This window comes from Camelus ferus, chromosome 12 (assembly GCF_009834535.1).
Source record: "Camelus ferus isolate YT-003-E chromosome 12, BCGSAC_Cfer_1.0, whole genome shotgun sequence".
NCBI lineage: Eukaryota > Metazoa > Chordata > Mammalia > Artiodactyla > Camelidae > Camelus > Camelus ferus.
The window spans coordinates 2,075,268-2,101,215 of record NC_045707.1 but is presented as its reverse complement, the minus strand read 5'-3'; the positions used below and the strand labels follow the sequence as shown (position 1 = coordinate 2,101,215).

Here is a 25,948-nt window from a genome sequence, read left to right as displayed (position 1 = left end):
GTGAAAAGAAAGAGGAATCAGCTTTTGGTTTGAGAAATTAGGATGGAGGGGACATTTCCTTGCAACAGAATAGAGAGTACACAAAAAGACAATATTTATGGTTTGGACTTGTCAAGTCTGAAATATCTAGTAGATATCCAAGTAGAGAAGTTCAGTGGCAATTTGACATGAGTCTGGAGCTCAGAAGAGAGATGTGAGTTGGAGGTATAAGGTTGAGATTCATCAGTGCATATTTTTAAAGCGTTGGGAGAAAATGTAACTAGAGAACAAGGCTGAGGTAGAAGCCCTGAGGCCTTTCACTAGAGGTGTGAAGGATACTGAGACTTGGGTAGGGCGGGCGGGAAACAAGAGGGGAAGAAAGTGTTGGATTTGGATTACTTAAGACCAAATAATTGGTCATTGGCCTTGGTAGGATGTTGGTCATTGGTGAACTTGGTAAGAGCTGTTTGAATTGGAATGATGGCAGTAAAAAAGCCAGTTGGAATGGGCTGAGTTTTTAATTGGTAGGTGAAGATGTTGAGACAGTGAAATATTGTTTAGTTGTGTAGTGGAGCAAAGAATTTGGGCAGTACTAGATGGGCATGTGGGTTCAAGGGAGGATTTTTAAAACACAGGTGATGTTAAGTTCAGGCATGTTTTATGTCACTGGGATAGATCCAGTAGAGGGGAGGAATTGAGGGTACTGAAAAGGAGGCTAATTGCAGGCACACAGTCCGTTAGATCCAGCACACAGAAGAGGGATTGCCCAGAGGCAGTTTTTTTTTTTTTCCCTTTTTAATAGGAAGGAGGGCAGTGTGTGTGGGTTTAGAGCCAGCGAGACTGGTGGCATTGGTTTTAGGCAGAAGAGGGAGTCCTCTGATTGTGTCTGCTTTCTTTATAACATATAAGATGAACATAGCTGAAAGTGGAAGTGTAGGGAGTGGAGAAGTATCTCAGATTTGCAGAGAGAGGACAAGGTTCTCATCTCAAAAAATGGGAAGTGAACTTACTAGAGCAGTATAGTATGCCTAAAATCTGTAGTCATTAACTTGACGTGAGTGGTGGCAAGTCGTGATTTTTATCCAGCAATTTTATGTTGTTAAGTTGGAAGAGAGGGTTAAGTAAACAGTTGGATTTAACCAGGAGTTGAGATTTTACTAGGTAAATTAAACTAAGAGAAAAAAGGACAGGGGAATTAGGACTTCTTAAAAAGGATTAATTATGTATAGTGTTGGACCCTAGAATCTAAACTGGCTTAGGAAGGAATTAAGAACATTAGGAAGAGAGGACTTGGGGATAATGAAAAAGTGGTAGGACCAACTTGTAGATTAGAGCCCTCAAGGAGGCTGGAGAAATGCTGGAGTGGGAATCTACTGGAGTAAGCAAACTTGATGGTGTAAGAGCAGAGTGCTTGAAATGCTTGAGATTTTGGGAGATGGTGCAGTTACTGGTGATGATGATGCTATGATTTGTTGCTAAATGGGTGGCTTAGGTGAAGTCGTGAAAAAAATATAGCTGATGCTCAAACACATTAAAACAACAATAGCTAGGTGGCCAAAGTAGTTAATGAATGATCCATGTGTATGTTGAAGTCGTCAAGAATGATAAAACTAATAACGAACATGAAAACAGGGAGTCCTGTGCTAAGACTTGAGGCAGTGAACAGATGATACCTGTTTCAAAGGATCTGCAGTTTGGGTGGAGGGTAGAGAAGTGGTTTAGAAGTAGTCTTGCAAAGTGAGCAGGATACCTGCAGGGTTCAACACTGCATGGTGATGGGGAATGGGGAGGCTGCTTGCCCCTGCCGAGCTATGGAATGGAAGGAGGAAAGCTGCTACTGAAGAAGCAGCAGTATTCTCAGGAGCAGTCAGGCTTTCTTTAAAGAGAGCCAAAAGGTGAAGGGAACATCACAGAGAAGAGAGCAAGTATATAGGAGTTTACTGAGGCTCACTTATGACTGCTAGAGCTTTAGAGGGCAAGAGAGAGCAAGACAGAGGATGAGAGGAGTGGATGTGCAGAGCTGTTAGGGTGAGCCACCTGGAAGGCGTGGACTTCTGATGATGGTTGAGGTGAATGAGGATACGAGCCAGGATGGAACTGTTCCAGAGATCTCTTGGAAAAACAGGGTAATTAGTTAAACCTTTAAGCCAGAGCAATAATTTTTAAACTTAATAGTGCTCAAAATGTACAGATTGCTGAGCCACCTCCAGTTTTAGATTCATGAGATCTGGGTGGACCTGGAAGTGTATGTATATTGCCAGGTGATGCTAATGCTGCTGGTCCAGTGGTTTGGAAACCATTGGTCCAGGGAAACTAGTTGTGGACTGAAGTAAGCAGCTATTTTGAAGTGTAGTTCAAGATGGTGAGCTGCCAGGGGGAGGCAGAGGTTTCCTCAGGACAGCTGTGTCAGGCCTCTCTGACTTTGACAGTTTAAGGAGAAAGTGAATATATAATAATTTCTTTTGAGAGTTATTTCTAGGTGATGCAGTTTGATTATTAGCAGACACTTAATTGAATATCTGTTTTATGCAGCAAAGTGAAGACACCAAGAGTTATAAAATATTTTCTTTCTCAAGGATAATGAGATAAACTAGGGACACAAGTTACATAGCAATTCGTTGTGGCAAAGACTACATGCCAGTCGGTAGGTGGTATGAACAGTTGTCAATAGGAGATCAGAAAAGTGGGTAATCACTGAAGATAGAGTTGGTTGGAGATTGTTTCTTGAAGGAGATGTAATTTAAGCTAGATTCTGGGAGAACTGAATAGATGGAAGCAAGATGGAGAACTGATACAAGCAAAGATACGGTGTCAAGTGTGACCATGACACCTGACGGCTACTCGTGAGTCCCACTGCTTTCATTCTGGCCATGCCACCATTAGCTCTTGCCTATATTATCGTAATAATAATTTTCTAACTAGCCTCCCTGCTTTAATTCTTCCCCAACCCCTCCTCCGAAGTCTGTGCTCAACAGAGCAGCCAGAGTGATCCTTTTAAATGTCACATTGTATCGCTCCTCTGGCCAAAAATCTCCCATGGTCTCATATCTCACTCAGGATAAAAGTCAAACGCCCTGCACTGGCCTAGAAGGCCCAATATGCCTTGCCCCCCTGGCTGTCTTTGACCTCAGTTTCTTCTGTACTACTGGCCAGTCTTTGAACATTTCAAACACACCCTTGCCTCAGGGCCTTAGGTTTTGCCCACCGCCTTGCTTCTTCTGCAGATAACAGCTTGACTTCCTTGCTTAGAGATGAGATCTCTACTCAGTTGTCACATTATGGTGAGCACCCTATATAAATGGTAATTCCTTACCCCTTTGTCCATCATTTCCCATTCCTTTTCCCCCATTTTAATTTTTTTTCCCTACCACCATCTCACTCGCTGTATATTTGCTTGTTGCCTTTTCCCTCCAACCAGAATGTAAGCTCCACGAAGGCACTGGCGTATTATCTGTGCCTTGGAAGGTGCCTGGCACATGAAACGGACTGATTGGACATTTGTGGAATGAAAAGAAGGGAGGAAATAAAGTTTGGGGAGTAGTGAAGGGAGCAGTATTACTGGAAGAGACAGGAGTACTGTTTTCTGCCAGCTACTGCTGAATTTCTTTTACCTTATAGCAAAACTCAATAGAGTTGTCTCTGTTTGCTCACATCAGTTCTTCTCCTCTCGTTCGCTTTTAAATCTGCTCAGTTGGGTACGTGTTGCTGCCACATCACTGAAAGTTGCTCTTGTCAGTGTATTACCAGGTCTCAGGCTTCATCTTACCTGACCTGTCTGTAGAACAGAACATGGCTGATCATCGCTCCCGTGTGATGCATTTTCTTGGGTACTTGACTTCCAGAGCATCACACTCTCCTGCTTTTCTTCTTACCTCATTGGTGATTTCTTCTCAGTTTTAAAATTGTAATACTTTGGGCCAAGTCTTTTCTTGATTCTTTCATTTAGTGATTTCATCTAGTCTTGTGGATTTAACTCTGAGTTAATCAGGAGAGATAGCCAAAACCATTTATCATCTGAGTCAAGTGGGCCCTCTAATCTTTTCATCTTTATCTTATGACTAATTTAAGAAATAAGAAATGATAGTGAAAAGCAATTTTATTAAAAATAAGAAAAAAATGCATTCATGCAACTAATTACATATCTCTCCTGTAATGACTACAGGTCACATTTAAATACTATTCATGGTTTTAAAAAAATTTTTTTTGCAATATTTCATGTTTTTCTATCCTTTTGTATCTTCTTTCTTTCTGTTCTCCGAGACTCATGTTTATGGTTGAGAGGGTAGATATTCTCTTCCTAATTCTGTGTTTATTCCTGCAAGTTCCTTTCCTAGCAGTGTGAGGAATTGTCTTATTAATTTGCAATCTTGTAACTGAAGCTTTTCCTGTAAAATGAAATTATTCATTGTACTAATATCAATCATATTGAAGAAAATAGATATAGGCTATCCTTCATCCATTCTTTTGCAAGTATAGATTTTAACTCTCTTATCATTATGTCTGTCCCTTCTTTGACATTGTTAATAGTACAAGATCACTTTGGGTATTTTTTAAACAGGAGTTTTTGAATCTATTAATAGTTGAGAATACATTGAGCTGAGAACATTAACAGTTTTTCTAAGGACAAAAAAAAAGTCATTGAATCTCTTTGAAATCCAAATAATGTGCTCTTGATTTCTCTTCCTTTTCCATCTGTGAAAATACACTGAAATTCAACCCTTTTCTTCCTAATAGCACAAACTATAAAGCAAGTGTTTTGCTGAGTAGTACTCAAGCCAATCCCAAACTTGTTCTAAAATTGTCACAAGTTATATTTATGCCGTGAATTTTAGGCTCTGTGTCAGTGCTTGTACTTTTTCTGACCCTTTGTTCTGCTCCTGTTCCTTTTGTAGGTCTCCACCTGTGTAGATCTGAGTCTTCCAAATATATGATGTTTCACTGACACATACTGTCCCAATTTTTATTCCCCATTTTCCTAGTTTTGAAAGCATATAGCTCAAAAGGCAACTTCCTTTGAAATGTAATTTAATTGCTTATGAACAGTTGTCATTTGCTAACCTGGAATATATCCATCTTGTAAATTCTTTTTTTTTTTTTTTTTTTTTTGAGGTGGGGAGAGGTAATTAGGTTTGATTTTTTATTTATTTTTAGAGGAGTTACCGGGGATTGAACCCAGGGCCTCATACATGCTAAGTATGTGCTCTACCACTTGAGCTATACCCTCCCATCCTCATCTTGTAAATTCTGATTCCAGATTCCAAATATATCTCTAATAGGGTCTAGCTTATTATTACTTCTGGTTCTTCTCGCATGTACATAGTTCAAACACAATATTAAAAGATTTTTTAAAAAACTTTTAGCAGTACATAATTGTGTTGAAAAGATGATCTTTACTCCATAATTACAAATAATTTTTATCTATAAACAGTATTTAGAATGATCAGTCCAAAGAATATGTTTTATTTCTACATGTTTCCTTCCAGTAACCTTTATATATACATATTTATATATATATATATATACACACACACACACACGTATTTTATATATTTATATAATCTACCTCCACATTTGGCCACTTATGAATTGTACCAAGTAAATTTTGTCATGTTATATAAGAGAAGAAGGGATACTATTATATGCCCTTTTAGTGAAACAGGATAATCCCAGTTCTTGTTGGAAAATACTGCATGTAAACATTCTTTGAGTTGAACTGGATGAGAAACCATAGTTCCTTTTTTTTTTTTAATTGAAGTATAGTCAATTTACAATGTTGTGTTAATTTCTGGTATATAGCATAGTGATTCAGTTATATATATGTGTGTGTGTGTGTGTGTGTATTCCTTTTCATATTCTTTCTTCATTATAGGCCATTACAAGGTATTAAATACAGTTCCTTGTATTATGGTAGGATCTTGTTTCATAGTTCCTTTTTGTCCTTAGAAATACATTATTCACTTATTGATTCTTGACTTTGGTCATGATTATATTCTAGGTTAGAATATAATCATCTAAAGAATCATAGTCTCAAGATTTCACTTATATGCAAACTTCACCATCATCATTAGAGTTTAGAGTACTTCTGCCCATGTTTGCATTCATCTTCTAATTCATCTAATAATTGTGAAACATTTCCTCTGTTAGTTTTTCTTTTCTTTGTCATTATGGGTAGGAAGTGAAAAACTAATTCTTAACTGTATTTGATGAAAACTGAGCAAACTGAAGGGAGGGTAGAGCTCAGTGGTAGAGTGCCTGCTTAGCATGCAAGAGGTCCTGGGTTCAATCCCCAGTACCTCCATTAAAAAGAAATACAATTAAATTTTAAAAAATAAAAAGTAAAAAATAAGTAAGTCTAATTACCACTCCCCCCAAACAAACAAATATAAAAAGCCAAAAAGGGGGGGGGGGAGGGGGAAGAAAAGAAAACTGAGCAAACTATAAAAACAATGTTTGCAATCTTTTTTTTTTTAACTGCGTACTGGGATTGAACCCAGGACCGTGTATATGTTAAGCATGTGCTCTACTGCTGAGCTATACCCACTGCAATGCAATAAGAAAACTGAAGGATAATGTATTAGTGATGATTTATTTCACTCTTGCCACATTCTTTGAGTGAGTATGCCATTGGTCTGTTATTTTATTAGTCATTTTTTTAACGTGGTTAAGGATAATTAATGAGTAAAGGTTGGTAAAAAACTTAGAATGTTTCAAGGTATAAGAAAAATAAGATCCTTAAAATCTCATAACAAACCTTAGATTTATAAAAAGGATTTGGGGAACCCATATGCAAGATAGAATGTGTTTGTTATTTTTAACGTAACATTTTCTTTTTTTTTCAGGGGAGGAGTAGGGGGAATACCTCTAAGAAAGAATAAGTTGTAAAATATAAATTAGTATAGAACAGTTTAAAAAAAGAAAAGTTGGGCCCAATGGACTCTGATGGTATACCGAGGGTTAAATACCATCTGTATGCTGATGATTCTTAAGTGTATCCTTTTAAGCCAGACCTCTCTCAGGAAGTTTATACCCAACTGCCTACTTGACTTTCCATACCTAACAGATACCTCAGACTTAACTTGTCCAAGCTGAACTCTCGTCTTCACTTGCCTTCTCCCAGTCTCAAGCCTGTGGTAACACCTACAGTTTTCCCCTTTTCAGATGACATCTTTCTGTTGCTTGGGCCAGAAGAAACCTGGGAGTCTTCCTGGACTCTTCTTTCTCCCTCATGCCTGTCTTATTAATCAGCAAATCCTTTAGGCTCTGCCTTTCGAAAATCACCTAAATCCGATCCCTTTTCACTAGCCCACTACAGCTCTCCTGGCTCAGTACCACATCCTCTCTCACCTGTGTTATTGTGGAAGTCTCCCGCCTGGTCTCCCTGCTTCCACCATAGACTCCAAAAATAATTTATTCTGAACACAGCATCTAACTTAAACACTTGAAAAATGTAAATCTGATCATGCTCAGAAATACACTAATGTGTTTCACTTAGAGGAAAAGCCCGAGTCCCTCCAAAGCTCTGGTTGAGCTGACCCCTAGGTACCTCTTTGACGTCTGTTTCCTCCTGTTCTTCCCATTTCTCACTCTCCTTCAGCCACACTGACCTTTTTGCTGTTCCTCAAACTTGCCGGGCACTTTGTAGTACTCATTTTCTCTGCTTGTAATGCTCTTTCTTCTCCAGAGTCCCTCATGCTGTACTTTTTCATCTCCTTCACATTTTCACTAACATTACCTTTTCATTTAGCTCTTTCTTAGTCACTGTTTTAAATTCTCCATAGCCCTTACAATCTTCTAGTCTTACGAAAATATCTTTTTTACTACTTTCCTCTCCTGTAGAGACTTTTGTCTGGTTTGTTTATTGCTGTATCCCTACTGTCTAGAATAGTGAATGATGCTCAATAAATATTTGTCAAATGGGTGCTAAATTCCAGAGGTTTTCTACTTGTTACTTTTTCATTGACAAGGGTATACTTAGTAACTAAAGGGTTCACAGTGCAGAACTCTTTGTATTTGTCATCATCATTTCCTCTCATTTACTAGGACCGCTTGTCTTTGTGTGTCTGATGGCTGTACTGTAGACGCAGTAATGCTTCATGGTGCAGGCTTTGGAACCAAATTGACTAGGTTTCAAACCTGGTTCTGTAGCATTCTGTCTTAATGACGTTGGGCGTATTACTGTTCTTTGTCATCTCTAAAATTAGAACAAAAATAGTATCTATCTCAGAAGGTTGTTTTGAGCCTGGAAAAGCTCTCAGAACAGTTCCTAGTACATAGTACATGTTCAACTATGATTGTTACATTGCTAGACCCATCCTAGCTGTTCTGAGTCAGCTACACTCGCAAGTGGCAGTACTGAGAACTCTCTGATTCAGGGTCTCCTTACTACCTAGCTTCTTCTCCCTCCCAAAATAATACGAGTATGTTGGGTCCTTCTTTCTCCTTTTTACTTCCACCTTTCTCTTTAATTATGTAAACCTTAGTTAACTTCCACTTTCAGAACTCTTAGATGTTCACATTCTTCCTTCCCTTCCCTTCCCCTCCCTTACTCCCTCTTCTTTCAGACTTACTTTCCCTTCCCCATTCTGTTCTAAATCCTGCTATGTTTCCTTTTTCTTGTCTCCATCTCTTTCTTCCATTTATGAAATTAAAAATATTACCTTCCTTATGATTGACTAGAATTACATTTGTATCAGGGAAAATGGAAATGTTGTTGATGTTGAAATGAAATTACATTTTTAGAAGTTGTATACCCCCCCTCAATATAATTGTACCTGTCACTAAAACCCTTGAAAGTACTCCTACTCTTTCTTCTAAATCTCCACAGAAGTCTCCACTTTCTTAGTGGATTAAATTTGTCTTTTACTAACCAATATGCATGAAAATTTGAAAAAAAGAATTTTTCTTTAATTACTTTGGCATTATTTGTAATTTGCTACGATTTTAACTGTCTTACTCTCTGTTTATTTTTATTTCAGATGTATGGTAGTTCAGGTACATTATTGGCTCCATGGACTCGTGTTCTCCCCACTTCCCGATTACATTACTGAGCTCTTGTGATGTGATCTGGTCTGGAAACCCGGCCACCATTTGTAAATATGTACTTGTGTTTGTATTTCTTTTAACAGGGAAATATGATCAGAATTCCAGATAATGCTGAAAAAGAAATGAATTTTTAGAATATAACCCATTTTATAAATTTTAGACAGATTGTCTGTTGGCTATATACTATTCTTTCCAGACAAGACGGTCCCATTTAAGCATCCATTTAAAGAGGTTTTATTTTGAGGCTCTGAGGGGCTTTCATCTGTAAGATATGCTGTGGTATTATCTAAGCGTCCTGTTATCTAAGGTATAATCTTTTCCTGGGCACGTTTCATAAACAGATTCAAGACAATTGAAATGCTAATTGAAAGTATCCTCCCTCTATATTTGTAAACTCTGGGTTCTTCTTATTCTTTTTTTCTATTATATATTTAGCCCCATTCATTCATCCATGCTAATTGGCAGTGACTGTTTTGGGAAAGGACAGTGCTATAAGGCCTAATTAAAACTACTAGATTTCTACTTTTGTATATTGGTGGTTTGCATTTTTTTACAGTAACTTTTATTTTCCTTTGAACCCTTAAGATTTACCTCTTTTCACCAAGAAGTAAACTAATTTAAAAGTAAATTTAAATAATTTAAAGAAATAAATTTTTAAAATTTATGTCGAAGTTGGGCGGTAAAGCTCTTTACTTTTACTTTTACTCTTGCGCCAAAGAAAAATATATTAGGCAGATTTCTTAAAATTTGATAATGAAAAATTCTATTTTGTTTTACCAATAAAATGTAAAAATTTCAATGTCATAGCATAAACTCCCAAAGGATAAGAAGGTGCTAGGAGAGCAGGCAAGTTGAAAAGGGGTGTTTGGGGCTTGGCCAGATTCTTAAAATGGCAGTCTACTTCTTTAGGGTGTGGGCTGCAAAACACAAATACACACACACACATACACAAAAACCTTTGAACATTTGTTGTTTGCAGTTGGTGGTGCATAGTTTGGGGACGAGGTAAAGGATATGTTATTTTCCTCAGTACAAAATCAAGTTTTGACCACTCATTATTTGACTGTAATTTATTGAGTTTCTACTATGTGTGGGTATCTTGTAGTTCGCGTTTCGAAGCATTACCTGGATTTTTGCTTAAAACTAAAGTTAGCCAGTGGCCCCATTCTCACTCTTTAACAGAAAGTAAGAAGAAAGAAAAGGGAGTAAGATGTGTTTATATCTTATGTTTGATACATAAGTTAAAACTTTCCTTTTGAATACCTCACCAAAGAACTTCAGTACTTGTGGTCTTAGTGAGCTGGGGCTGCTGTAACAAATGACCAAAGACAGGTGGCTTCAACAACAGAAGTTTCTCTCTCACAGTTCCAGGGGCTGGGAAGGTCAAGGTCAAGGTGCCTGCAAGGTAGGTTTTGTGCTGAGGCCTCTTCTCTTGGCTTGTAGGCTGCTGCTGTCTTCCTGTGTGCTCACCTGACCTCTTCTCTGTGCATGATTGGTGGGAAAGCAAGAGCAAGAGCGCTTGGGGCATGTGTGGGCGAGCTGTCTGCTATCTCTTGTTAGATCAGATCAGGGACCTCAGGCCCTGTCTTCCACTACAGCCACACTGGGGGACTTCACCACGTGAATTTTGCAGGGGGGACCCACAGACATTCATACCATAACACTTGTCTTTTTAATTCATCTCAAAATGTGAGTATTTACTGAGCACTAACCACCTTTCCAGCCTTGCCACTGTCTAGCTTTGTAAACTCAAAGAAATTCCTCAACCTCACTAGACCAGTTTCTTTATCAGTAAAACAAAAGTGTTAAACCTTTCAGTAGCCATGATTCATTCTAACTCCATCCATATTAGTTCCATTTTCATTTCCCTCCTATTTTCCGCTTTCCCTGGTATATTTAGGATTTTGTGTCAGGTTTCCTCTTTGTTTTTACCCTTCTTTTTCTCTCGTTTTGTTTCTTTGTATTTTTTGTCTCATGTTCTGCCCTCTGTCTCCGTCCACCATTCCCTGAATATAAGTTTACTATATTTATTAGCTCCTTAAAAGTTTAGCAAATAGATGTAATATTTTTTATTTCTTTCTGTTACATATACAGCAAACCTTTAAACTAGATTATTCTAAATTAAATTGCTTTTTAGTCACTTCAGAACATATTTGGGTTGTTTTCCTATAGTTCCTCACAACATTTTTCTTAGAATTTAGCCGGGGGGAGGCTAAGGATATTATTTTCCACGTCTGCTTGTACTGAGGCATAGTGGGAGATCAGTGAGTATAAACTGATGATGACAGTGATAGAATTTTCACTCTTGAGGGAAGGAAAGACCTTGTGCTATCCCTCCTAATTTCTCCCTTTTCCTCTGTGACAAAAGGAAGTAGTTGTTCTGCAGTCTCAATGGCTTTTCTCCCTTTGTGAATATCAACAGTATAAACTATGAAGTCGGCTTCACAGGGTATAAAAAACTGTGGGTAACATGGGTGCAAGACTGTGATGGTGATGACAGTTTCATGACTGAGAAAGTTTGCCGAAAACAGCGTCACTTGGACTAGTATAGGAACTAGATCATGATGGGGGAGAGGTCTTATCTCAGTTTTAATATAAATCCTTACTCTGATGGCAGAGTCTTAAGAAGCAAATGATTTAGAAACAAATTCTACACATTTAAAGCTGTTTCTCCTAGAATTAAAATATCTTAACTCTACAACACGGTGATAGTTATTGTGGTAATGATGGTAATGATTATAATGATACTGATTGGCAGCTACTGATTTTTGAATGCCTTACTTGCTAGGTTTTCTACTGAATGTTTCATGGTCATGAACACATTGAATCTTAACAGCAGCCCTATGGTAAGTGGTCATGGACAGGCCACTCTTCTTCCTCCTGTGAACTCTTTTAAAGTCAGGGGTGAATTCTCTGTGTTCTCCAGCACATAGCTCAGTGTTGAACATGTATCAGGTACTCAGTGGTAGATGCTGAACTGACTTGATCTCTGGTGTACCATCTTACTTAGAATTGTCTGTCTCCCCCTGTCCTTGCCTTGCCTGGCTATGGCTACAGAAAGCTTGCAAGTTCAAGTCTCTACTCTGAGTTTAGAGTTTAGTCTGGCCTTATACTAAGGAGCTACTTTCCCACTACTCAGCACAGTCTTTAAATAATCTGCTGCCTCATTACTTGTGTGCCAGGGGTTAAACATTACCCTTTTTAGAGTGGCTCATCTCCTCGCCTGATCTTTTTGTTCTGGTACATAGTAATGCTCTAGTTTTTCTTGGGGCCTGAGTCTGACACTGAATGCCAATTCATTTAACAAAGGACACCCTCAATTTTAAAATTTTTTAAATTTTCTGGATCCTGATTGCCTTTTTCTTGCTTTGAGTTTGATGGTATTCCTTTCTGTGTGACTAGGAAAAGTGAAGCTTGGCCTGTCCTCTCACACTGAACCACTTGAATAAGAACAACTCAGATTAGGCTGGTTTGATATAGCCTTAAGACTCGATCATTTGGATCTTGATCTCTTTCTGTAGAATACCAGTCTTTCCCCATTTTCACCGTGACCAGGCTTTATTTCAGTTTGATGATTCGTTGCCCCCAGGACTTGACTCTTTTTCTGTATTTCCGTTGTTGCTTACTGATACTGCACTCAATCTGAAGCCCTCTTACCTATTGTTCAGAAGTCCTTTCCTTCTGCACTGGGCCTTCACAACTTCCTACACTTTTTTCTTCCTTTCTCTTACCTTCGTGTTTCTTTTGTTCCCCTTTCCACCAACCATGCAACACACATTACTCAGGGAAACCCAGGTACATTTCAGAGCATGGGTCTTTGAAACATGTTTACGCAGTGCCAAAGTTCAGTTTCCCTTCATCTTCTCTCCCCAGGCAATTAACACAAATGAAAATAGTGACCTTTTAGAATAGCTTTCAAGGGAGGGAACAACATACCAACTCCCCCAGGACACTGCTGAGTGGAAGCCAACTGGCATGAAGAAGTAAGAGCAAGAGGAGCAAACCTTTAAAATGCCCAGTTTCAAAACTGTGAAACCAAATAGAAACAAGAAAATCAAGGGGAGAGGGGAAGTGGTGCTGACTCTAATGCGGACAAGATTTATTTAAAAGATAATCAAGGCAATCCAGAGTACATGGAGAGCCCCAGTTAGTTGTTTCCATTAATTTTCATATTCTCTGTAGCCATGTTCCTCATTGCATTGGTAAGTAGAACTGAGTCATGTGTCTTTACACATCTCTGAATAAAAGGTCAAGAGAATATAGTTCATTAAACTCTTGTTGCTTCCAAACAAACCCTGAAAGCTGAAATAACTGGAAGTCAGTGCCTAAAAACATAACATACTATACTATTTCGAGAGGAAGTTGAGACCTGCTTTTATCAGCCATTTATCCAGAAAAGCATATGTTCTGTATAAATCCAGGCGAGTTTCCGACACTGTGTATACTCTGTAATACAGCTGATGTTCATAATGTGATCCAGATATTCTCAGTGTAGTTCTGTGTTATTTTATTGATTCTCGTGTATGACAGTCCTCAGTTAGCTAGAAACTCCTGTGGTTTTTTTATTCTGCTTTACTGTTTCTCTTATGAAACAGAATTCGTTGAAAAGCCCTTTCTGTTATTCTTATCCTTTTGCATTTAGGTTACTATTTTGAACCTTTTGAAGGGATCTTGCCACAAAAGTCTATATTTACATTCTATATGTTTAGAGCCATGATCTCAGTCAGAAATGAGAAGAAGGTATAAATCAGAATTTCAGGGCTAGGGTGAGAGACTGTACAGTTCAAAAAATTATATTTAAATATCTAAGTCATAATGAGCATTTCATTAAAGTGAGACTGGATGTGCTATTCTGGGCTGATGGAAGATTCAGAAGATAAAAGTGAATAAATATTGTAAAACAAGGATTTTTTAAATTAGTAAGAAACACTGGTTTAGAGTCTCTAATTTTCCCAGAGTAACTAAAACAAATTTCCACTTCGGTAAGCCTGCAGTAAAGTATGTCATTAGAGCTTGTTCAAACCAAAAGATGTGGGATGGTGTGAGGAAAATTCAGGCATGACCAAAAAGGGGCAACAGATTCTTGACCCCAGATTTTCCCTTGAGGATTTGAATCTAGATTGGCTTAAACAACTGTTTAATAAAAAAACAAAATACACATACACACAACAAAGATCTCTCTTACTGTTTTAGCCCCTTAGTAAGACAGTTGGAATGTTAAAGCTGGAATGTTTTTTGTCAGTTGGTTCCTGACTTGAAAGAATTACAGTGGGGCTAGGATTTGGGTCTCTGTCCTAGCCCTTATAAGAGAAGGGTATTGGGGCTTTTGTGAAAGAAGATGAGGGTTAGAAACAAAAGTTAAAGCCCCTTTAATCAAAGGCAACCATCAGAGAGGTAGGATTAGGAAGTGAGCTTGGGGAAAATACCTAAATTAGAAATACTAGTTGTTCACCAAGGAAAAATCGGAGTGTTTGAATGGAACAGCTTCTTAAAGAAGGAATTATCAGTTAACCCTGTTAACTTTCTGGCTTATTGGTTCTTAATCTTTATTTTGTTTTTTTGTTGTTCATTTGTTTTTTTCAATATATTTTTATTGAAGTATAGTCAGTTTACAGTGTGTCGATTTCTGGTGTACAGCCAGTTCTTCAGTCGTATAGAAACATACATATATTCATTTTCATACTTTTTCACCGTAAGTTACTACCAGATATTGAATATAGTTCCCTGTGCTATACAGTATAAGCTTCTTGTTTATCTATTTTATATATATTGGTTGTTATCTGCAAATCTCGAACTCCCAATTTATCCCTTCCCACCTCCTCCCCCACCCCGTAACCTAAGTTTGGGGTTTTTGGGGGTTTTTTTTGTTTCAGTTAATCTTTATTTGAGGTCTTCAACCTCTGAGAATTGAATGAAAGCTCTGGACCAGGTCCCCAGAACAATAGAACTGTGTACATTTTTACAACATTTTGCACACAGTTTTCAGATGATCATGGGCTCAACCGTATTAAGAACACGTTAACTCTTCCGTCATCTGCTACTGCCCAGACTTAACTAAAATATAGTGAATTAGGTGCCAGAGGAAGTATTTGATTAATGTTGCTTGGCATGTGGATAAAAAAAATGGCTTAGATTCAAGGTAAAAATGTATGTGTGCATTAGACCTGTACTCTTGTGCCAGACAGTAATAGAATCTAAATTTTAAAGAACTTAATTTCTTTTCATGTCTATTTAGTACTTTTTTTTAAAACTGAAGGTAATTAATACAGCTGAAATATGAGATATATATATATTTTTTTAATGAGCTGGACAGAAGATCCTGGAAAACTGCAATCCAGGCTTTGTCATTCACTGTGTCTCTGAACAAATCATTTATCCTGTTGTATAAAAGGATACATCATAAAAGGATAACTGCTAGCAAACTAAATTGTAGGATACCAAAAAGCAACAAATACAGAATTGCTCCAAGTCACATAACTTTCACTTTAAAACCACAGGTATCATAGAGCTACAAGCCAGGGATTCAAGATCACAGAGGTAAATGTGAAATTGAGTATTTCCGTATATAGCAGCTTGGATCCAAGTGATATACTTAGACTGAGGTCCTGTGTATGTAAGAAAACTAGAGCTGTAGTGGGCTTACTCACTGGGGCTAAGAACTGAAAGGCCAGGTGATATTGAAGACTCATGGGCCAAAATCTAGAAACCAAGGATACTGGTCTTGGCAGGTGAATTTTGATACTGAGGCAAATAGCCCAGGCAGTATTTTAGGTATTCAGTTCTTGTGTAAGGTGCCTGAGCAGTAGGTATTCAAGGCCTCTTTAGTAAATAGGTTTTGGACATCATTTATTCCTTTATTATTATTTTTTTTATTCAGCAAATACATTATGCAAACCTACTGTGGGCCAAGCACTGCTGTCAGTGTTGGGAATACAAAGCAGGCTTGATTTGGATGCTAAATCAATCAAACCATTACCTCATCAAAGAACAACTTTTATATATTCTTGGTGAAGGTAGGAATGAATCCCTAAACTTGTTGACCTAAAGTCTGGCAGAGTATGAGACAGCCTAGCTGGAATGAAAGGAAGGAGATAGCAAATAAAACAGTTATTCCTTCCTGGCCTCACAAATACTTTAGAACTTAGGGGTTGATTTTCCTAGATTCTTTTGATTTGGATGGTAAATAATATCATACTGTTTAATATTATTTTAAGGGAATCTTATGCATGCTATCTTAGTTTTAAAAGATGATTCCAAAGTATCTGTAATAGATCCTTTCCCATGGTTGTTGGCTTAAGTGGGAAGTAATGAGTACTGTAGTATTAACCCAGACTTTCTAGAAAGATTCTACATATTGGTCCTTAATTGATTTGAACCAGAACTTTTATCTTAATCCTTCTCCCTTCCTTCCTTCCTTCCTTTCAGTTTTAATAGTTTACATAGGTAATATAAAAATAAATTTTTATAAGTGGCGTGATATACAGTGTTGGATATTACATTGATACAATAATCATACCTAAAAGTATGTTTTTTGTTTGATATTCATTTTGTTTTGGCTAAGGTGATTGAAGGGAACTTAGTCTGGAAGTAATAAAGAACAAAAAAATTTAACTCTGATATTGATGATCAAATGGAAGGTGTGAATCCTTTTTTTTTCTTTCACAAAATAATTTTTAAAGAGTGCTAATGGGGGAGAGAAGCTAATCAAACATATTAATTGAGGAAACATCTCTTAAGTTCTAATAGTGCTTACCAAGGCAAAAACCTTTAGTTTAATATATTTAAGAAACACAGGTAATAAATAAAAGGCTGTAATGAGGCAGTGTCTGCACACTGATTTTGTCCTGTGATGTGTCCTATGTGTTCGGTGAACACAAAGAATATATTGTAAAGTCCATAAAATGTTTTGGTAACTCTTTGGGAAGAATCATATGATGTAATAATTATAAACAGCAGGCATAATCATGTTGTGGTGTTCTGAGTGACATCAAAATATAAAACTGATGCCAGATATATTCAGATTCCTCTGGATTTCAGGGCTGTTTTTAAATTAAACTTTTTATTTTGAAAAATTGTAGATTCACTGCACATATTTAAAATGGTATTTGATGGTGTTTTGACATAGGTAAACACCTGTGACACAGTCAAGATAATGAATATATCCATAACCCCCAGTTTCTTTTCTTGTCATTTTGCCACATTTTCTTTACTGTTATCTCTTCTTTCTATAATTTTTCTGAATATTTTGAAAAGGAATTTTAAAAATATATATTTGTATGTATACATGTGTATGTGTGTACATATGTATATATCATGTCCCTTTAGTCTCAGATACTTCCATATTTATTTTCTAAAAACAAGGGCAGTCTCTTACATAACCATAGTACATTATCAAAACCAGGACATTTAATATGGATATTACCATCTTATCTGCAGCCCACATTCCAGTTTGACAGTTGTCCCAAGAATGTCCTTTATAGCAATAGATAGATTGTTCTTTCCATTAAACTTTTTATGTTCAGGTAATTGTAGATTTGCATTCAGTTGTAAGAAATAGTACAGAGAGAGCCCATGTACCTCCCTTCCCCCTAACCCAGTTTCCTCCAATGGTAACATCTTGCAAAACTCTAGTACAGTATCACAACCAAGAAGTTGACAATGATACTCTCAAGATACAGAACGTTTCCATCACCACAAGGATCCCTTCTAGTTGTTCATTTATAGCCACACAGGCACTTCCCACATGCCCCTACATCTCCTTTATTCATAGCAACCATTATTCTCCTCTGTTTCTGTATTCTTGTCATTTTAAGAATGTTATATAAATGGAATTGTACGGCATATGATTTTCTGGGATTGCATATTAAAACTAAGCATAATTCTCTGGAGATTCATCCTGGTTGTTGCATATAACAATCAGCTGTTCCTTTTTATTGCTTAGTAGTATTCTATGGATGTACCATAGTTTGTTTAAAAATTCACACATTGAAAGATATCTGGGTTATTTCCAGTTTTTTACCCATTATGGATAAAGTTGCTGTAAACATTTGTGTGTAGATTTTTGTGTGAACATTTTTTTGGACAAAATGCCCAGGAGTGCCATTGCTGGGTCCTGTGGCAATTGCATCTTTAATTTCTTAGGTAACAGCTAAACTGTTTTTGCAGAGTGACTGTACTGTTTTACATCCCCACCAGCAATGTATGAGTTGCTCAGTTTTCCTACATCCTCACCAGTATTTGATGTTATCTTTTTTAAAAAGCTTTTCTGATAGATACGTAGTGGCATCTCATTATAGTTTTAATATGCATTTCCCTAATGTCTAGTGATGAACATCCTTCCATGTGCTTATTCACTGTTTGTATATCCTCTTTGGTGGTGTAAGTATCTTTTGCCTATGATCTGATTGGATTGTTTGTTTCTTTACTGTTGAGTTTGAGAGTTCCTTCTGTATTCTCAGTTCTAGTCCTTTGTCATATAGGTGGCTTGCAAATATTTTCTCCTACCTGTGGCTTGTCTTTTCCTTACCTTTCAGTGTCTTTTATGCAACAAAAGCTTTAAATTTTTATGAAGTTTAATTTATCAATTTTTGATATCCTTTTGTTAATCATGTTTTTGGTATTAAGTCTAAGTACTCTATGCCTAGGCCTAAGTCCTGAAGATTTTCTTCTGTTTTTCCCTAAAAGTTTTATAGTTTTCTGGAGATGACTACATAGGCTCCCTAATTCTCCTTCTCTAACAGTTAGATTACTTGGACAGGGGTGTTGGGATGCCTGGTTATAGCCTGATGAGGGTAAAAGTCCAGGCTTGCCACTTGGCCTTTGCTGCCGTGCATGGGAATGGGGTAGGGGTATGGCTGGACTAGTGCAGTCTAAAATTTTCTAGCTTCCTACAATAGCCTTTTCCATGTCCTTTGGTTGCAGAGAGCAAGCTTTCATTGACAGCTTTTTAATCTGAACCCATTGGCCTTTCCAGGTTCTTTAGCTCCAAGTTTGTGCTGTATAAGGCATAAAAAAAACTCCAGGAAACTCCACCATGTTCTGAGGTCCTGACCCAGTTTGCTTTCTTCTCTTCACCTTTTAAGAGTCTTCTTATGTTTGTTTAATATATAAAATGTCTAGTATCTTAAATTGTGCTTAGTGGGAGGAATAGAGAAGTGTGTGTACTCCTTCCTGGAAGCAGAAGTTTGCTAGTTTTATATTAATTGATAGTATTTCTGTCAAAGAGAAACATGCATATAAGTTAATGTATAAATGTAAATGTTCCAAAAGAAATAACTGGTGTTTTTAAAAGTTAATTTATAAATGTAAATGTGAGTTTAAAAATTAATTTATTAATACAGATGTCCCAACAGAAATAAATGGTACATGTGCTGTCTTCCAAATTGTCTTTCTGAATTATTTAAATTTTTTTAGGAATTAAAATTGTAAGAATTAGCAATTTTTACGAAATAGACATTTATCTAATTATGCTATTTGAATAGAACCTTCGTGGTGTCTTTTCTGGTATATAATTCCCCCACTCCCAGTTTCTTTTTTGCTGTTGTTTACCTTTGATTTATAGCAAGTGTTAAAAACCCCTAAACTAGACTTTTGAGAAAATTTCCTCAAAATGTACAATTTTTCTGGCCGTTATTAAAATGTAATTATCAGCCTGTAACATATATGGTTCCAGGTGGGTCTCTATCTCTTCTAATTTATCCCCAGCGCATGTCTGTCTTAGACACCCTGGCTGCAGTTTGATAGCCATTATTTGGCATGTTGGTTACTTATTGTGTCAGCAGTTTAATTTGTTTTCCTAAATTTGCCATTATTCATGTCATGGTACCCTTTTTAAATTAAACTACACATTTGGAAAGTTATTACAGTTCCACGGGCCTTTATCTGAAACACTTGGGGCCAGATATCTATTGTAATTTGGAATCTTTTAGACTTTAGAAAGGAAAAGTAGTATCTATACTCTGTGTTAGGGTAACACCCTTGTTGGGCATGGGCAACACATGGTCATCACATTCACTGATATATTTACAGAGAAATGTATTATAATATTCACACCAGTTATGGTGTTTGGGTCCCATTTTATCACCAAATGAGTCCCCTTTCCACTACCATAAAAGAAAGTTGTGGTGAGGGAGGGGAGAAGAAAGAAGGAAACAGTTTTCAAAATCTTTTGAGCTTTGGATCTACACATAAGGGATTTGGACCTATGGAGACAGGCACTCAGCAAACCAAGTTAGAGTAAAGGCCGCAATTTTTAGGCCTGAACTTCCCGCTGTTTACCTGCTGAGGTGGTGCCCGAGGCCTACATTTGCCAACATGTGATTATTTCCAATATGAAAACAAAAGCAGCTATTGGTTTAATCCTGTTATATGGTGTTGATCTTAAAAATTAGATTCGTATTAGGATTTTGAGTTTAATCCTGTAAGGATCAGACTAACTTTCATCTTATTTATCCTAAATCCTTCTTTAATCTTGTTAATTATGCCAGGCCATTTCCCTAAGGGCTGGGTTATATTTCTGTATTGTATATACTCATATAGTTGTTTTTCCAAAGATACCTCTCTCCACCAGCCCTCTCTCTCTCTCTCAAAAAGAAGGTCACTTTTCTCACATGGAACTACAGAGGCAAACAGACTTCTCCAGAATAGCGTTAGTATTGCAAGGATGACATCAGTTCTGTGTTCATACACCTAAGATTAAAATGGGTCTTGGCAAGGCCTCCTGAGAGGGAATCTAGTCTTCATCTTGGATTTCCTGAGCAGGCATATGGCACTCTTCTGAGAGGGGGATGTTATTTGAGTTTAGAGGCTCATAGTCAAAATATATTAGTTGAATTGATTGTAACAGAGACTCCGCTCTCCTGCAGCAGAATACAAAATCAGTTCTTAACTTCTGACCTTCACATTAAAATCACACTGTGTGCCATTGGAAAGGAAAGTATGCGTTTGGTCTGAGATCTCCTTGCTTCCACTTTGTAGAAAACAACTGATGTAGACCTTGTGCTCTCTGTTTCTTTTTTTTTGAAAAAGGTAATTGTCAATGACTATCCTCTCCAAGGCAATCAAAATAATAGATCCTAGCTAAGCTAACCGTAGAGTAGTATTTTTTTTTCTGATTTCTTTTTTTAGGGGTGGGAAGTTTTGAAATTGGAGCATCAGTTTTACTGATTGATTCAGGAGCTAGCAAACCAATTCCAGATGATCTTTCTCGAGGCCCCATGTAATTACTTTCTCCCTCTAGTTGTTGAGTGGTTCTTGCTCTTGTTGGTTAACCAACAATTGGAGTATCTAATGTAGATTCCATCTTTTAGAACATGATGGCTTTATGTCGTGGGCAAAACAGCCCTGGTGGATTCTATTAATCTTTCTATGCTTATTTCACTTATGACAGTTATTCAAGGATTCCTAGATATAAAATATATAACAAACCATTGCATTATGAATTAAAATAAAACCAGACTTATGTTATGTTATATTATATTATATTATATTATATTATATTATATTATATTATATTCAGCTATCTTTTATTTTTAAAGGAAATGGGTACAGAGTCTTCATATGCATGTATGTTTATGAATGTTTACCTTGCATATTTATTTAAAAGGAAATTAAGGGATCTTCTTTACAGAAATGAGAGATGAGTCTTCATTATTGGGAATACTATAATGCTGACATTGTGGTTGTGAGAAGTGGAAAGAAATTAATACCAGGATCTAATTATAATAATGAGAAAAATTTAGGGTTAAGGAACTCATTTTAGGTGATGGAGTAATATTGTGTATCTGTATGCTTTGCCAAAAGTAAGGAGGGGCAACTTTGATTTCTAATCCGCTTTGGGGGAAGCTCCATATCGGGGCTGCACAGAACCATTCAGTGAAGCAGCTTCTTTATCATAAAGAGAATTTTAATTAAAGAATGTTCTTGCATCATAAGCAGAGTAAGTGACAGCCGACTACCCTGGGCATTTATCTCCTTCAAACCACATTACCAGTAATTGCTGTATTAAATCAAAGTCAGAAGAGATTATAGGTCTGAATCAAGGAAGAGGCTGGTGCCAACCCGAAGATTCCCATACTGCTGCACTGCTGCTATCAGAGCCCTGTCCCCATCCCCAATAGGGATGAACGTCAGGTGATGCCTAACAGTTCATCTGTAAGGCATGAGCATGATGAGCACATTCCAAGAAGAGAGGCAGTACACGGCCTCGCCTTTTGGTTAGCTTTCCGTCTTTAACACAAGGGTATGATTTCTCATTGTGTTTTGGTACTATTAGTTAGAAAGGGAGAACATGTTACCTGCCTTGCACTTTGAGATTTGCTTTGGGATAAAAAACATGGTACTTTCTCTGCTGCTTTATTTACTAATCTCCCCTTCTTGGTCAAGCATGTTCTTCTCACCTTGAGTAAATCATTCAATAGAAATGTATTGCCATATGCGTAGGAGGTCCCCGCCTTCCTCCTTCTGACACAATTATATGATTCTTTACATACTCTCTGCTTCCTGTTGAGACCACTTACTCCTCAGAAACAGATCTGGCTTCATAAATCAGGTAATTCTGAATCTCCTTTAAGTGCTTTTCTTAAATTATTGGAGGAGATGATGACGACAGTGACGAAAACAGCAACTATGATTTAATATTCGCTGTATGCCAAGCCTATTCCTATGTTAGATGATTTAATCATTGTGCCTACCCTATGAGGTAGGTATTATTACTATCTCCTTTTTCCAGATGAAGGACCTGAGGCAGAGATATTAAATAACTTCTCCGAAGTTACACAGCTAAAAGTGATGGAGCTGCAATTTGAATCCCAGTGGTTTGGCTTCAGAACCCTGGACTCTTAACCACACAGTGTGTTGCTTATGGACACCGATCAGGCACTCTGCTGACTATTAGGGGTATTTTAAGGAATAAGGCAGACTGTATAGCCCCTGCCCTCCTGGAGTGGGAGAGGCAGAAATTACGTGTGTGACAAGTTGAAAAGCTTATGAACAAATGCTAAGGGGGCGTGTGGCAGGGGTCTAACCTAGACTAATCAGAAGTCATTTTCAGAAGAACTTGCCTTTTTCTTCTGCTTAAATCTCATATTTAATTTGCCACCATACCCATAATCTTCCTTTTTATAAGACTTTTTCTGTAATGTTTTAGGGCATACTGGTGACTTTCCCCTACATCCCCTTACCAGTCCACACTCCCCCACAAAAGAAAATAACTAGCCCTCTGAAAATTCATTGCAGTAAGTCAGGCAGGAATTCACTGTTTTAACTTTTAAATAGCTCGATTGAAGTATAATTGATATAGAATAAACCATACATATGTAAAGCTTATAATTTAAGTTTTGACATATGTATACACCCATGAAATCATCACCACAACCCAGATAATAAATATATTAATCATCTCCAAAGGTTTCTTTGTACCCCTTTGTAATCCTTCCAGTCCCCACCCACTTCCTGCACATTTCCAAGCAACCACTGATCTGCTTTCTGACGCTATAGATTAGTATTCTTTTTCTTATATTTTTATGGGAACATACAATATTATTTTTTCCTGGCTTCTTTCACCCAGTATAGTTATTGTGAGATTCATCCATGTTATTTCATTTACTGATGGTTCATTTATTTTTAATGCTAAGTAATAGTCCATTGTGGATATACCACAAGTTGTTCATCATGTATTTATCTGTTCATGGACATTTGGGTTGTTTTCAGTTTTAGACAATGACACATAAAGCTGTTATGAGTATTCATGTACACGTCTTTATATGGATATGTGTTTTCATTTCTCTTGGGTAAATACTTGGAAGTGGACTGCATGGATCATATGTTTGGTGTATAATTAACTTTTTAAGAAATTGCTATACTGTTTCCACACTGGTTATACCATTTAACATTCCTACCAACAGTATTTGAGACTTTCTGTTCCTACGTAGCCTTGCCAACCCTTGGTATTGTCAGTCTTTTTAATTTTAGTCATTCTAATAGGCATGTAGTGGTATTGTTGTGGTTTTAATTTCCTATTAAATAGTGATGTTGAGCATCTTTTCAAGTATTGTTTAGCATCCCTGTATCTTCTTTGGTCAAGTGTCCAAATCTTTTGCCCATTTTTTTAAAAAAATGAGTTACTTGTTTTCTTATGGTTGAGCTTGGAGAGTTCTTATATATTCTGGATATCCTTTATCAGATATATGCAATATTTTCCCTCAATTATCACTTGTTTTTTTTTATTTTCCTCACAGTGTCTTTTGAAGAGCGAAAGTTTTTAATGAAGTCCAATTTATTAATTTGTCCTTTTATGAATTGTGTTTTTGGTGTCATATCTTAGAAATCTTTGCCTAATCCAAGGTTGCAGAGATTTTCTATTTGAAGTCTTATAGTTTCATATTTTACATTTTTAGATCTGTGGTTCATTTTTAGTTAAATTTTGTACATGGCATAAACTGCAGCTCTAGGTTCATTTTTATTACATATGGATATCCTGTTGTTCTGGTACCACTTGTTGAAAAGACTATTCTTTCTCCACTGAGTTGCCTTTGCACCTGTTTTTGGACTTTCTATTCTGTTCCATTGATCTATTTTTCTGTTTGACACCAATACCACACTGTCTTATATGGATGTGAATATTATGGAATTTAGTGGACTTTGGAAAACTGGTAATGAGGTGCTATACCCCCAGGTATAGCATTTGATTTTAGCACATACATTGAAAAAGGTCATAACCTTTAAAAATCTATTTTTGAATAGTGAAATGAAGAGATATACTATGTCCATAGGCTAAAAGAATTGATATTCTTAAGATAGTAATTCTTCCCAAACTGATCTATGGTTCAATGTAATCCCAATCAAAATCCAAGCAAGATTTTTATAGAAATTAATAAGCTGATTCTAAAGTTTATATGGAAATGCCAAGCACCTAGAAGAGCCAAAACACTCATGAAAAAGAAAAACACAGCCTGATTTCAAGCTACAGTAATTAAGACAGTGTGGCACCAGTGCCAATATTTAGATATACCTTTTAATGCTATGCAGTGAATGAGATTTTAGGTTTTGCTGCATAACAAACCTCCCCAAAACTTAATGGCTTAAAACAACATTAATCATTTATTTATTCACAATTCTGTGGGTCAGGAATTTGAGTGATTCTTCTAGTCTGGGTTGGATGGGCCCGGGTGGTCTAGGATGACCTCACTTTCACGTCTGGCAGTCGGCTAGCTCCTTCATTGGTTGGGGCAAGGGGTGCTCAACAGGAACAGTTCATCCCTATTCCACTTGGTTTCTCATCCGTCACAGCTCTTCACATGGTAAGCCCAGGGTTCCAGAGAGGAGCAAGAGAGGGCAGCCCCAGTGAACAAACAAGCACCTGTCAAGCCTCTGCTCTCAGTGTCCCAATGGCCAATGCAAGTCACAAAGCTAGGACCAAATTCAAGCAGTGGAGAGAAAATTCCACCTCTTGATAGGGAGGCTATGAAATAGTGTGACCATTTTTGTGATCTACCACAGAGATATTATGAGTTAGTTGAGATGAAAATTTCTGCAGAGGGTAAAAAGCACTATTATATAAGGTAACTGTGGAATCATTTGTAGACGTATTTCCCTAACAGTATTAGAATATTTACGATATTTTTCTGTTTTAAAGGTTGCACATTTACCCTTATCTTTTATGTACTTTTTGCCTTTTGGATTTAAAGTGAATGTCTATTGTCCTATGATTTATGGATATGTTTTACCTCTTGGTAGTACTGATTTAGAATGAAAGAGTGAGGAAAGACACTTCTAACAAAAATGCTAATTCCTGGCCTCACAGTTTGCATGCCACGTCTGTCACTCTAAACAGAATAACATATTTCAGCCATACTTGGCATACCTTGTTATTACTGCACCTCCTTTTGTACCACGTGTCATACAAAGGAGTGTTTCTGGACTTCACTGT

At 37.1% G+C, this 25,948-nt stretch overlaps 1 protein-coding gene across 18 annotated transcripts in view; it reads left to right on the top strand.

Annotated features, from left to right (window-relative positions):
- The window catches only part of RBFOX2 (RNA binding fox-1 homolog 2), a 239,570-nt gene that overhangs the window by 113,924 nt on the left and 99,698 nt on the right, over nucleotides 1-25,948 (top strand). The window lies entirely within an intron of this gene.